At 43.2% G+C, this 15,953-nt stretch overlaps 1 long non-coding RNA gene across 2 annotated transcripts; it reads right to left on the reverse strand.

Moving 5' to 3' along the window:
* Window positions 1-10,780: 10,780 nt before the first annotated feature.
* Window positions 10,781-11,794, reverse strand: LOC125541641. Of its 2 annotated transcripts, none has more exons than XR_007297607.1 (2): window positions 11,481-11,794; window positions 10,781-11,366 (listed from the first exon to the last, which is right to left on the reverse strand). It is a non-coding gene; the product is annotated as an uncharacterized LOC125541641 (long non-coding RNA). The 2 variants fall into 2 exon arrangements; XR_007297608.1 differs by having other exon boundaries at window positions 10,781-11,387.
* Between the last annotated feature and the right edge of the window lie 4,159 nt (window positions 11,795-15,953).

Below are 15,953 nucleotides of genomic sequence, written 5' to 3' on the forward strand. Positions count from 1 at the left end.
CGCTAGTAATCATCGTCATGTGGTCTACAGATCAAGATGTATTTTTTTATTCTGTTGTTCTTTGTACTACCTTAACGGTTGATGAATAGATTAAAAGTTATACTTGTAAAGAAAAAAAAACTAAAAGCTGGTTGATAGTAACATTTTTTTGCGGGACGGAACATCATTTTCTTAGACAAAATTGTTTGAATTATTTTGTCCAGTCAAAACACTGTTTTTCCCTGCAAAATAAAAACACCTGCATCTTTAACATCTTGTTGGCTCTTTGCAAACTAAAGAGGTTGGATTAACGTTGATTTTCTCGTAGTATAAACTATCTTGATCAATCAGGGAACTACTTTGAACTAAAACCATGGCAGCAACCAGTAATTATTAAACAGAGGTTAATGTCAAAAAACGTCAATTTTTTTACCCGCAAAAAAGAAATGTCAAAAAACATTTTATATTTTGATACGAAGAGAGTAACGTAAAGTCTAAAGTATCCATGTATGATGAATTGGTTCCTAGGACGTACCCAGGATCGAAAGAAGCGTGGCATACCTCATGAGTTGGCCACGGGGCATTTAATTAATCCAGCAAAGTGTTCCATCCTTTTATCAGACTCATGCTTGCTTGCGGTGGTGGATGAGGTGAAGAGAATTCTGGAGATTGAACAGGAGGTTTTTGAGCCTAAGTACCTTGGCCTGTCGGTGCCCGAAGGTAGAATGAATAAAGGAAAATTTGAAACGGTACAAGATAGATTAAGGAAGAGGTTGATTGACTGGAGCGAACAATATATGTCATCTGGTAATAAGGAGATCCTGATAAAATCTGTTGCCCAGGCAATTCCAGCTTATGTCATGAGTGTATTTAAGCTCCCAGCTTCGGTGTGTGATGAATTGACCCGACTGATGCGTCATTACTGGTGGGGTGTTGAGAAAGGAAAGAACAAGATGGCGTGGCTCAGTTGGGATAAAATGAGGTTACCTAAGGCAATGGGTGGCTTGGGGTTCAGAGATATGAGAGCGTTTAATCAGGCGCTTCTCGCTAAGCAGACCTGGCGTGTTATTGACACTCCGAACAGCCTTTGTGCCAGATTGTTGAAGGCCAAATACTATCCCTCAAGTAACCTGCTGGATACGGTATTTCCCAACCATGGATCGGCGGTCTGGAAAGGTATCCTCCATGGCCTCGAGTTGTTAAAAGCAGGAATTATATGGCGAGTTGGAAATGGTTCAAATATAAGAACCTGGAGGGATCCATGGATCCCGAGGGCATCGTCTTTCCGGCCTATAACACCAAAGTGCACGTCCCGCCTAAACCGAGTCTCTGATTTCCTAGATGGGAATGGTGCATGGTAGATGGATAGGCTGTCACAACACTTTTGGCAGATGGACATTGATCACATTCTGAAAATAAGAACATCCCCAAGGCAGCGTTGTGATTTTATCTCCTGGTTCCCAGAGAAGAATGGGCTGTTTTCAGTAAAAAGTGCCTATAAATTGGCTACAAGTGCTCATGATGCAGCCTTTGCAGGAGGATCATCTTCAGAAGCACCAAATGGCAGGAGATCAATTTAAAACTATGTATGGAAAGCATCGGTGCCACAGAAGATGAAGATAGCGGTTTGGAAGGTGGTGGCCGGGGCCTTGCCGACTGCGGCATGCAAAAAATATAGACATGTCTCTAAGCGATCTACTTGCTCGCTATGTGGTGTTGAGGAGGAGAATGAATTCCATGCTTTAATCACATGTGACCATGCACGTACTCTGTGGATAAACATGCACGCTAGATGGCCTCTTCCGTCGGATAGACTGCTGATCAATACCGGCAAGAAGTGCCTTATGAATCTGCTCACTCAATGCTCTGATCAGGTTCGAGATATGGTAATCATGCTGCTCTGGCGTATATGGCAGTTGCGGAACGATTGCTCACATGGCAAGGATGTACCATCGATGGGGGCAACCATGAAGTATCTGGACAATTACTACAAGTCCATTCGGCTCACTAGTCGCTTTACCACGGAAGAAATACTAAAAGGAAAAATGTCGGTCTCGGAACAGAAGACGGACACTCAGTACAAACAGCCAGCGCCACCATGGCCGACTCCTGGGCCAGGGATTGTCGCGCTATCCGTTGATGGATCCTTCCGGGAGGCAGATGGTTCGACAGCGACCGGAATCGTATTGAGAGATGGGTCAGGTACGGTACTGTTGGTGGCTTATCGATACATGTTTAACTGTAGTGACGCTTTGGAGGTGGAGATCCATGCTATCATGTAGGGTATGGCTTTGGCTATCCAACACATAGTACTTTCGGTGGTTGTGCAGTCGGACTCGGCGATTGGCCTCTCAGTGTTGGCTAATGATGGCCTCACCAAATCAGCATATGGGCATCTGATTCTAGAGATTAAAGAGTTGATGAAGAAAAGGGAGTTTTTACCTCATAAATTACACCATAGTCAGAATAGTGTAGCAGATCGGTTGGCAAACTATAGCCGCACCGAGAGAACCACGGCTGTGTGGGTTCACTCGGTTCCACCTTGTATTGAGGATCTTTAGCCTCTCGAGTGTAACACTGTGACAATGCAATAAAACTTTCTTTTACCCTGAAAAAAAAAGACAGCTGACTTGGATGGATGCTATGGTATGGACATGTAGGGTCGTTCAAAGCTTGGAAATATGGTCAACATACACCAGTTTGGTCCGGGTCTAGACTGAACGAAGAAAAGAAAAGACTACTGTGTGCAAACCCTTGTGCTCGACCAACTAGTTAGTCATATAGTAACTCATCTAAACAAAGCTGCCGATGACCATTTTGTCCTCTGGGAGAAACGCACGCGCACACACTATAGAATCTTCCGACCTGCTGGCTGTTGCGACTATATACGTAGTATGAATGAACGAATACTGTTTAAGCCAAGATCAGAAGGTCGACCGCGGATGGCAAATGAAAGCCGGGGAGCATGTGGATGCGCCGCTGCTGGTGACTTGACTTTGACTATATACGTCCGTCCGTACGAAATTATGTAGGGCGTGTGATCATGCACGCATGCCAACTGTGATCAAGGCGTGTGATCATGAAAGAAAACGCCACCGATGGAGTCGTTTCCCGTCACAAACCATGCACCGAGTGATGCGTTTCGAGTTGAGCACTGGGAAATCTATCGGTACAGTGGCAACTTCAAGCGACAATTGCATGATAGTCAGTTATTGTTTGCATCATTATGTGGGTCTTTTCATGTGTTAACTCAAGTTTATTCTAAAGATCTCGATGAGAAATAAGAAGAAGAAAAACCAATCCAAATGATACTATCAGCATACTGGGGAGGCAGAGCCTCTCAATGACAAATATCAAGCAAAGTAGTTTTATGCTTCCTTCATTCATAAATATAAGATGTTTTGAATATTTTAATATGATCTATATACGGACTGAAACGAGTGAACAAACACCCTAAAGTTAGAACATCTTATATTTGTGAGGGGGGGGGGGGGTATTGATCTTTTCGTTGTGTTAGATATTTTTCAAGTTTTATTTCTTGGCACACGACCTTCACAACAATTTCAATTGGCAACCCATTTAGCATGAATATGGTAAGGTAACATCTGCTTAGTAGCGCCTGGAGTGAATAGGTTTAACATGGGTTGTCATTTGAGATTTATTGGGCAAGTTGGTGGCAGCTAGCAACAATCACATCGAGTGGTGCTCGGATTGGCTCACAGCGGAAATCACATCATTGCGGTATGGGGTGGGACTAGCCTAGTCAATTTGATGCAACCTAGTTATGAACTCTGATAATATCGACGTTATTACTACAATGAAGATGAAGGAGGGTGCCATAATTTTTTGATGGTTGCTATCATATTTGGTGTGATTTCCCCCATGCCATATTCGAGCATTGCCCTAGAGAAGTGAATTATGTTGCCCATAAATTTGCTATTCTAGCTAAGTCCACTAATCCTAGTGTTTGGATGGAGGATCCTCCACCCTGTATTTCTCCTCTTATTTAAAGGATGTTACTCCGATGACAAGTAAATAAAATAAGGGGAGGTTGTAAAAAAGGTGTCCACAACAAGATGTGAAGTTCAAAGTGTTATATTCTTGATAAGTATCGTCGTTTTAAATTTGCTTCTAAATCTCATGAGGGTTTCCTACTTGGTTATGACTCAAACTCTCACAGTTACCGTGTCTATAACAATTTCACCCGAAAGGTTGAAGAGATGTGAAGTTTGATGAATCTAACGGCTCGCAAGTAGAGCAATTGCCAATTGATGTAGGAGACAAAGACCCCTCGGAAGCAATCCAAGACCTGTCTATTGGCAAGATTCGTCCAACGAAGGTGAAGGAGAGTACCTCGTCCATCCAAGTGGAAGCTTCCACCTCACAATAAGGTGAACCAAGAGTTGACATGGAAGCATCCACAAATGGGACACACCAAGATGAAGAAAACGAGGAAGTACACCAAGATGAACCTCATCAACCTCCTTCTCCACCTTGACAAGAGAATGACAATGTCAACAATGAATAAGGCCAAGAAGAAGAACAAGATGATGACGAAGATGTTCCACCCCGACCCAAACAAAAGCTCTCATGAGTTAGAGCAAGAGTTTCACGAGACCATCCCGTCGAGCAAATCTTCAATGATATCCAGACCGGGAGAATCACTCGCTCTAAAACTCGTTTGGCAAATTTTTGTGAACATTATTCATTCATCTCTAGCATTGAACCTATGAAGGTTGAAGAGGCATTGGAAGATCCGGATTGGATAAATGCAATGCATGAAGAGTTACACAACTTTGAGAGGAACCAAGTGTGGACATTGGTCGAGAAGACCAACAACAACCACAACATTATCGGTACCAAATGGGTGTTTCACAACAAACAAGATGAAGATGGACAAGTCGTTCGCAATAAAGCACGTCTCGTCGCCCAAGGCTACACTCAAGTCGAAGGTATGGACTATGGTGAGACATATACCCCCGTTGCTAGACTTGAGTCCATCCGCATCTTACTTGCCTATGCTAATCACCATGATATTACCTTGTACCAAATTGACATTAAAAGTGCTTTTCTAAATGGTGAAATTGAGGAGGAAGTTTATGTTAAACAACCTCCCGGCTTTGCCTAAGAAACCCGATCATGTTTACAAACTTCAGAAAGCTCTTTATGGTCTTAAACAAGCTCCTAGAGCATGGTATAAATGCTTGACCAAGTTCCTTATTGAAAAATGCTTTGAGATTGGAAGGATAGATTCTACTCTTTTTACTAAAAGGGTTAATGGTGAATTATTTGTGTGCCAAATTTATGTTGATGATATCATATTTGGTTCAACTAACCCTCATTTTAGTGAAAAGTTTGGAAAGCTAATGTCGGAAAAGTTTGAGATGTCTATGATGAGTGAACTCAAGTTCTTTCTTGGTTTGCAAATCAAGCAAACTAAGAAGGGTACCTTTGTTTCTCAAACAAAGTATACCAAGGACTTATTCAAGAAGTTCAACATGCAAGAATACAACGGTATGAATACACCCATGCCTACTAGTGGAGATCTTGACTTGACCAAGGATGGCGAGCCGGTTGACCAAAAGGTTTATTGCTCTATGATTGGTTCATTGTTATATCTATGTGCCTCCCGTCCCGATATTATGCTAAGTGTGTGCATGTGTGCACGATATCAAGCGGCCCCCAAAGAATGTCATCTTAAGGCTGTGAAAATGATAGTGAGATACTTAATTCATACTCTAAATTTTGGCATTTGGTATCCTAAGAGGTATTATTTTGATCTTGTTGGCTATTCCGACTCAGACTATGCCGGAGACAAGGTTGATAGAAAGTCCACTTCGCGTACTTGTCAATTTCTTGATAGATCTCTTGTGTCTTGGTCCTCCAAAAAACAAAACTCGGTATCCTTATCTACCGCCGAAGCGGAATACATTGCCGCTGGTTCATGTTATGCTCAATTACTTTGGATGACCCAAACTCTTAAAGATTATGGGATCTATGTGAAACATGTTCCATTGCTTTGTGACAATGAAAGTGCTATTAAAATTACTCATAATCCCGTGCAACATTCTCGAACTAAGCATATTGAAGTTCGTCATCATTTCATTTGAGATCATGTTGCTAAAGGAGACATTGATCTTAAGCATGTTCGTACCGATAATCAATTGGCGGATATATTCACCAAACCGCTTGATGAGAAAGTATTTTGCCGTTTGAGAGGTGAATTGAACATTATTGATGCCTCAAACTTAGAGTAGAAACTTCATGTGGATACATGCAAGGCATTAGCCTTTGACTAATCCTTGATATTTCTCTTATGATGATGATCATATGTCTTGGATATATTTGCACCTTTGCGTGCTATCTAACCCTTGTAGGTACTTGGATGAATCTAAATCTATGAGATTGCAAAACACTCACATCTTGAGCAATCTCTACATCACCAAGTCTCTATAATATGGTGGTTGAAGACAAGGAAGCATGAAATCCTTCAACATATCCTTTGACATTATATATATATATATATCAAATTTCATTTGATATCAAATTTTATGATTGTCAATTTGGATACACAAGTACTCTTCTTTGCAAGACTAACCCATGTAGGTAGATGAAATCAAAACTACAGGTGGTGCTCCCAACTCTTGATGAGCTACATCAACCTTGAACATCCCACACAAGTTCAACTACATGATCAAGATCAACACCACCACCCAAGGTATGTTATTCCATTTTAGAGAAGTTTTACCCCAAGTCATGGGTAAAAATAGCTCAACAAGATGTGAATACATCAAAATGCTTAAATGAAAAATGGTAATCCCATTTTAAGCTTAAAACGATGAGTATGACCTACGATCAAGTGTTCTCACTCGACTCCTCAGTCAACATACTCTAAAATAGGTGACTTTGTCACTGACCAATTCTAGATGAAGTTCTCTAGTGTTTCCTTGTGTCCTTGCATTTGTCTCTTGCATGTTTGTTCCCTTCATTTATCAAAAAGAAAAAAACTTTATCTAGATCTATTTTCTCTGTTCGTTTCTGCATTCCCTACATCCAATTCATTGCAAATCTTTCAGTTAATTTCTTGTAAATCTTTGTGAGATCTTATTTGCCTAGTGAGCTGAGATGACAACTTTTTTCTCTCTATATTGAACCCGGTCTCGCCGGTTCATCTTTTTTGTCTAACCGAACTACTTCGGTGCCACTGAAGAAAACAACTCGGCATTATCGATTTCAATGCTGAGAAAACACTTTGTCATTTGCATCCTGCATACTCGTTCCAACTCCACTCAATGATTCTTGTCCTCTACCTGCATCACATTCTATATGCTGCCTTGTTTTATGACTCAGGGACCAAACCCTTTTCAACTCACATTCCAGAAGACCCTTCTTGAAAATTGATGTCAAAGGGAAGAGAGGTCACATCAAAGATGAATCACATCAAAGGGGGAGAGTGCTCAATCACATCAAAGGGAGAGAGACCCCAGGTGCCTGGTATTCAAGAGGAGAGAAGCCACATGTCTTTAAGAGGGAAAAGGCATGTTAGTATGTGTTATGACTGTGTTGTTCTGATTTTCTTTTCCCTATCTTCTCCCATTACCCATATAAGATTTTAGGGGGAGAAAGACATATAAGGGAAGGAGATCTTCGAATTCATTGCATATCTTTACTCTTTGGGGACATGTCTATACTTAAATAGAGTACCTAGTACTCACATTCTACATGTCATCCCAATCTTGGTACTCTTGTGGTTTACTACTTGCTCTGTTCAGTAGATGTTTCTGTGTTATCTAACCTTATTTACTCGCGTTCATCTCTTCCAAAGCTACCTCAAGACCACAAGGTAAGTATACGCACCACACTCATGTGCATGATAATCTCTTGTTGATGTACATATTGTTTGCAAGAAGGAATCATGAACATGAAGGTACACTTCTGAAATCCACACCATTTGCTCCGATGCATATAGCCAAGATACATGTAACTCATTCTTGTTCTATCATGCTTATGCATTCACATGCTCTTATATTCCATATTCACATGATTGCATACATGTAGGGGGAGCCTATGCATGTTACATGTTCTTCCAAAGCTTTACTTGTTATTCTTCATATCTTTATCTAAAGCTTTGATGTATGTTGTCATCAATTATCAAAAAGGAGGAGATTGAAAGCACAAGTGCTCCCTGGATGATTTTGATAATTAATGTCAACATATCTCTTGTTGTACTAATACTTCTATCTAGTATATTTCAGATGAGTTCAATAGTGAAGTTGCATGGACAAGAGGATGTGAAACCCCTTCAAGAAGCTAAGGACAAAGACTGGCAAAAGCTCAAGACTCTGCATTTTCATTTTAGTGATCCAAGATCACGTTGAGTCCATAGGAAAAGCCAATACTATTAAAAGAGGATGAGGTGTTGCTTAATGGCTTGCTTGCTCAAAGTGCTTAGTGATATGCTCTAAAGCCCTCAACCACTTTCTCATTTCCACATATGTCCTAAACCTAAAGTCAAACTCGGCCCCACTGATTTGATCTATCCGGCGCCACCGAGTTCACTTGACATAGCCACTGCCAGAAACCCTAATCAGTTCGGCCTCACCGATGGGATCTCGGTCTCACCGAGATGGACTTGCAAACTCTCTGTCGCCTGTTACAATTATTTCGGTCTCACCGAGATATGCAATCGGTCCCATCAAGTTTGCTTGACCCACTCTCTGTTTTTCTTATTACCAAAATCGGTCCTACCAAGTTTGTGTAATCGGTCAAACCGAGTTGAGATTTTACCCTAACCCTATCACATCGGTCCCACCGAGTTGATCAATATTGGTCCCATCGGAAATCCTAACGTTCATATTTTGAACTAAATTGGTCTGACCGAGTTTCATAATTCGGTCCCACCGAGTTTGGTAAATTGTGTGTAACGACTAGATTTTGTGTGGAGGCTATATATACCCCTCCATCCATCCTCCATTTATGGAGAAAGCCATCAGAACGTGCCTACACTTCTACCATTCATTTTCTGATAGAGAACCACCTACTCATGTGTTGAGACCATATTCCAATCCAACCATAAGAATCTTGATCTCTAGCCTTCCCCAAGTTGCTTTGCACTCAAATTATCTTTCCACCAAATCCAAATCCGCGCGAGAGAGTTGAGTGTTGGGGAGACTATCATTTGAAGCACAAGAGCAAGGAGTTCATCATCAACACACCATCTATTACCTTTTGGAGAGTGGTGTCTCCTAGATTGGTTAGGTGTCACTTGGGAGCCTCCGTAATATTGTGGAGTTGAACCAAGGAGTTTGTACGGGTAAGAAGATAGCCTACTTCATGAAGATCTACCCAAGTGAGGCAAGTCCTTCGTGGGTGATGGCCATGGTGGGATAGACAAGGTTGATTCTTCGTGGACCCTTCATGGGTGGAGCCCTCCGTGGACTCGCACAGCCATTACCCTTCGTGGGTTGAAGTCTCCATCAACGTGGATGTACGATAGCACCACCTATCGGAACCACGCCAAAAATCTCCGTGTCTCCAATTGCGTTTGCACATTCCAATCCCATCCCTTTACTTTCTTGTAAGTTGCATGCTTTACTTTCCGCTGCTCATATACTCTTACCATGCTTGCTTGAAATGTATTGTGAATGTTTAAACTTGTGCTAAAACTCCACCTTAATTTAAAGAATTTAAAAACTGCTACTTTTCTTTTTTGAGGGTCTAATCAACCCCCCTCTAGACACCTCTTCTCGATCCTACAGGTACATGCTTGCATAGGAGTATGTCTATTTTGCCTTCTATGATTGTGTTTAAGGAGTATCTTACTCAAGAGTTGTGCCTAGTCCGTTGATTCTCAATGTTTTTGCAAAGCAGTCAATTAAGTACATCTACCGGTTGAGAGTACAGTAAACCTGCAATTAAGATACGATATGGCCCATGTCGTGTAGTTTGCACATCCATATGCATTGTGATATTTAATATTTACAGGTGGCTTTGTTTCACCGATACCTAGACTATTGACATGTTGGTGTTGCCAACAAGATGTGTTTGTGAAGGAGGATGGATGTCGCCTCGTCCATGTCGAGTCATATGCAGCCCCTTATTTCATAGGGCGTGGATGTGTGTATGTTTCTTTTGCCTCATCAGCGCCCAACAATGGTGTGTTGGACCTCATAGGTTTGGGACATGTCAAAAGGGTGGTAACTCGGTCTCCTCAGCACCACACATATAAAAAAACACCGGAGCCTCTCAATGAGAAATAACATCAAGCTAAATCCGGCTGATTCTTTTAGGGAAATACAATCTAACCTTTTCATTGTATTAGTGATATTTGTTCATATTTTATATCTTGGCATACTACCTTCACAACAATTTCAGTCGGGAACTCATTTAGCATGAATATGATACATGACATCTGCTTAGTAGTGCCTTTATTTGTTTAACATGGTTGCTCTGCACAAACTTAAATACTTATTATGAAAAATGGACACGGCTCCTCTGCGTATCGTGCCGCCCACTGACATGTGGCCCCGGGCCCACACGTCAGTGGCGCAACGGCAGCGGGCCGTACGTCAGAGGATCCGGCTCCATGAAAAATGCATGAATAAGAAACCAGTTGTCCCTATTAGTTTATATGAAGAATCATACTGGAAGAGGATTTGTGGCTCTCGAGTGCCACACCCGCATATAATATTAAATAAAAAAATCAGAAAATTAAAAAAAATCCTAAAATTTTGGGATATCAAATCTAGGTGCCCATTCTAGAGCAATTTGATAAAAGAGCATGTTTTTCGTCGTACCTTGATAAAATAGCACATCTTTCTTTTTGTTTGATTAGATGGCACACTTTTCCTGCATGGATAAAATGATACAAACTGACTTTTTTTCTCACTTTTTAGGTATGGGCCTACACGTCATAATACTTTGGACAATTTTACCCTTTGGTCTTTTCTGCCAGGTCAACTGGTTCGATCGAAACAGAGGAGACGAGACAATCCAGAAGACGAGAGAACATAGAAACAGAAACAGAGGAACGAAACCCCGAGCGCCGTGACCTTGCCGGGCCTCCTACCCCGTGCCATCACCTCTCACTGCGCATCGCCCGTTTCTACGCCGTGCCGCTCCGGCCACTCCCACGCCGTGCCGAAGAAGAAGGGCGCCGCCGTACTCCGTGCTTCGACTGCTTCCTCGCCATGCCGGAGAAGAAGGGCGCCGCCAGTTCAAGCCCCCCTGCAGCGCGTGACAGTCCAGTTCGCTCCGTGGCCGTAGCGTGTGTTTACTGGCTGGAGCCAGTAGCTACTCGTTGCTGTAGTTAGCTGTAGCTGGTCGTTGTTGTACTTGGTCGTGGCTGCTTCGCTGCTATAGTTGCTAGCTTTAGTAGGGAAGTAGTGCTGCTTGAAGAATATAGCGCACTAACAACTATGTTATGTGTTGATGGCTTAGCTTTACCTGCTGTTACGCAGATGAGGCATAAAAAGAGATCAATAGAGAAGATGAGAGGAAACCTGTGACTCACGCCAGATGAGGCAGCAGCGGCAGAACGGGTGGAGCGACGGGAGACGAGAAGAAGCGGGACGAAGCGCCGGGAGATCAGGGCAGTACGTCGGTCCAGAGGCACGGCAAGGCAGCAGCGATGGAACTGGCAGCGCATGTGGGCGGAAGCCGGCGAGGCGGCAGCCTGTCTTCCTAGCTCCGTCTGGTTTCCCTGTTTTGATCGATCGTTCAGTTAACCTGGCAAAAAAGACTAAAGGGCAAAATCGTCCAAGATATTATGACATGTAGCCCCATATCGGAGAATTGAGAAAAAAGTCAGTTTGTGCCATTTTATCTAGCCATGGAGGAAAAGTATGCCATCTAATCAAACAAAAAGAAAGGTCTGCTATTTTATCAAGGTACGAGGACAAATGTGCTATTTTATCAAATTGCTCCCCATTCTACTCCCATGTTTTTTTTAAAACAGAGGCAAAGTTTTGCCTCATCTTATTAATAAAGAAGAAGAGAGTTTGTCCGGTTAATAAACGGAAAACCGGGCGAAAATCGTCACAAACCGCTAAGCGGCACACATAATACCACACACCTCACATAGAGGGTCTCGTCAACATCACACACCGGTGTCATCGTCATCACTTCTCCCCAACAGGCCCCATCGCCCTCCCTAATCTCCGAGAAAGCGACTCCGACTTCTCCGAAGACAAAAGTCAACCCAACCCACACCGTAGAGCTGTGTGAAACACAAGAACCCCGCGCCAAACTCAGCCACCCGCGCCAAGGACAACACAACTCCGACTCTGAAAGATGGCTCCGAAGGAGAACTATGCAAGGCTGGCGCCGCAGAAGACCATCGAACAGACCACCTACTGCCTGTCATCGTCGCCACAGGGCCCTGCCGCCGCAGCTCCGACTTCACCGCAACAAAACAACCCGAGGTAGTCCCACGAACACGCCGGAGAAGAGCCGACTACCGCAACCATTGCCGTGTCTCCAACATCACACACGCCCATCATCGTTGTCACAAAAGCCTCGACGCCAACACCACCAACTTCCATCGGTCCCGCCTGATGATGCCTAGCTCCAAGGACGAAGCCCCCAAAAGGGAATACGATGCTAGAGCACCATCATCGTCCGATCCCATGGATCTAGAGTTTCCCCCGAAGCTGCGAAGATTGGAGCTGAGAGTGCCTCGACGATGCCAACAAGAAGGGAACAACGCTTGAAAGCGTCGCCATCGCCGGCTCCGGACACGCCGGAGACAAGCTTTCGCCCGAGTCAGCTTCTCAAGCCCCGCACATCATGCATCAGCAAGCCCTCCATCGAGCCACCGTGGTCAAATCCGGCAGAATGTGACCACCTTCACCCTTCGCGACCTCCTAGCAGCAGATCCGCGACGCCTCTGAGCCGCGCCGACCAGGCCCTTCACGCGCCCGCGACGAGCGCCACACCAGCCGCCCCCTCGCAGCCGAACCGTCGCCCGCGGCACGCCTCACCTCTCCCGGCAGCCGCCGGAAGCCCCTGTCCGCCCATGCCGCACGAGTGCATCCTTCCCACCCGAGCTGCAGACAAATCTGGGCAGCTAGGTCCCTTGCGCATCCACGCCGCTCCCTTGCTGAATCACCGCAGCGCCGCCCGAGCCGAAGCACCACCTCACGCTACCGTGCGAGCCCGCGCACTTCAGATCCGCGCTTGTCCGCCCTTTCATTAAGATCCATCGAAACCGTTTTTTCTATATATAGGATTTTTTTGACCTTTTTACTGAGAATACCGTAGATGTCATTTCTTCACGAAACTTCAATTACCGTGCTTGCAAATTAAATTTGTCATCCTTGACAAACATAAATTGCCACAAAAATGTTTGATTTGTCATGTCTAATAATCTGACGTTCGTTAGATATTCCGGTCCATTTATTGATTCTATGTGATCCCAAAATGTTACCGGACGCCACTAGTTCCTATCAAAGTTTGATTTCTATTCGACCGGCCCTCCAATATCAGGCTGTTGACCGTCTCCCCAGCGGTGGCCGGCAGCGCCCAAACGCAACCTCGGCCTTGGGGCGCCGGCTGTCCTCCAAGCATGAGTGCATCTCCAACGTCAATGACACCCTGTCCCAGTGTCCCTCACCCCTCCGTTGTGATTACCAACCTCAGCTTCCTAACCTCTCCTTCAAGGAATCGCGCAATACTTGATCCAGATGGGGTTGAGCAAGATCCCTGCAAAGGAGCACGTGAAAGAAGCACATGATTCTTGAGCCAAATATATGAGAGCGCTGAAAAACTTACTGCATTTTTAGGTTCGTGGCCATTTTACATCATGGAAAACAAGAATAGAGTCTGTCTTTCAGGTGAGATCGTAGGATCAATCCAAAAGATTCACAACTAGACAATCCAAATAATTCTAAAATTATTTAACAACATATGTCTACAACTTAAAAAGGAAATCAGCTCAAAACTCGTTCTACAATTAGAGATACAAAAATGATAAATTCAACTGTGAATAGTGTCAACTTTGGATGAATAGTAACCTCTGATTTTGTCTTTTTTGTTTCTATAAGTGTAGGTCGAATTAGTAGCTGAATTTTTTTGAGGTTGTACATCAAACATTGATGTGCGCCTGTAATTTGTTTACAGAATTTTTGGACATGTTTTATATTTTACAAAAATCTCATTGATCTCACCTGAGCCATTGTACGTCCATTTTCTACAGAATTGCCCCAATTTTATGTATGTGGCTTGTAGAATTGAGAAAAGGATATGTAACCACATCTCTCCGTCTCATATGCATTTATTTGCTTGTTGTGATGGGTGTGATGTACAATCTAAAATATAATCTCACATACTGTCATGCTCCACAATTTAATGGTTGGTTGTGAAGGGACAGCTGCGAGAGATAGCCATACAGTAGTACTATGTGCCTAGCTTCTTTCAAAATAATCAGTATCTAGTTTGCCTTTTTTTTTTCTTAAACTATCGTTCGAGGTCTGGACAACTTGAGACCGTGTTTAAGCCATACCTACCATGGCGGCTGCTGGTTCAGGATGGGTACGGCATGGAACAAAAGATATTTGTAAGTGCATGGCCGCAATATCATATCTATCATTCTTAAGTAGTAGATGCAGTATCCACCGATGTTCATCTTCTTCTACATTGTCTACAATCAATTCACAAAGTACTCCCTCCGTTTTTTATAGAAGGCCACTATCTCATTTTTTAGACTACCCACTGTGGAAGTAATATAGGTAGTACTAACATCACACATATCTAGATAAAATAGATGATGTGGCAAGCAATAAATGAAGAAAGAGAGAAAAGTGATAACATAGCTAGTTACTAGTAGTATGAGTAACATCACACATATCAAGGCAAGATGAGTCTATAGCCTAATAAATGAAGTGTTGCATGTTACCACACATATGTTACTTCCCACTATAGAGGTAGTAACATAGACTGGTAACATGTGCATGTTACTAGTCTATGTTACTATCCATTGTGGCTAGTCTTAGGTATTACCAAAAAAATAAAGTCAACTAATAAATAGCACAATTGATTGTGTGGAAAATTCATGTGTTCTGGGCTAATTAAACATATTGCATGTGATGCATCTTTCTCTATGGCTGCATGTATTAATAAGCATCATCGTACGAGGCAAAAATCTAATCAATTCTTCTTGGAAGGAAATATTCCCTCCATCACGGTTTAGAAGACGCACTTGGAAATTCTCTGGGACCTAGGTGGTTACTTTTGGTTGTGAGATGGGCTAAAAAATAGCATTCACACTACACATATATATAGAAATAGTATATCAGAGTACTAATTAGCTACTAGAAATAAATGCAATACGCCCTAAACCTTGTCTATTGTGGAAACACATGCAAATTTAGCTGTGCCTTCTAAACTGTGACGGAGGGAGTAGTGGCCTTGTATAGATACAATTTTTTTATAATGGTCTACAAAAATAGAGGGCTACCATGGCGCCAAATTAATGACGCCCCCAAAGATACACAATGTTGAACCAACTACATGCGATAATATCCCACGCTACCACCCACACTACCAATCTCTGACAATAAGGGGAACAACCTACCGCCTTTGCGAGAAACACCACCCTCGGCAGGTTGGAGCTCACCCTAGAGCTCGAGTCATTGCAATGACAACACTCCACCTAGCCGAAAAGGGTGTTGCTCGACGATGGGTCAACCTTCGGAAAACATCATCACCGCCACCAATGCACAACTACCATGAGAGCAAAAGGGGTGAGGGCTCCAAGTTAGTGCCTTCAAGAAAGGCATTGCATCGAAGCACCTCCATCGCCCGATCCAAAATGGATCAAGGGATTTCACCTAGAGCATCTGCCTTTGGTAAGGGAATGACACCCAAGAGCGTCGTGACACTCAACTCAACCACAACTAGGACATACTTCCACCCCGGCAAGAACTCCCCATTTCCATAACCGTCATCGAGACCACCGTACCATACTCACCGTCGAC

This window comes from Triticum urartu, chromosome 2, assembly GCF_003073215.2.
Source record: "Triticum urartu cultivar G1812 chromosome 2, Tu2.1, whole genome shotgun sequence".
Lineage (NCBI taxonomy): Eukaryota > Viridiplantae > Streptophyta > Magnoliopsida > Poales > Poaceae > Triticum > Triticum urartu.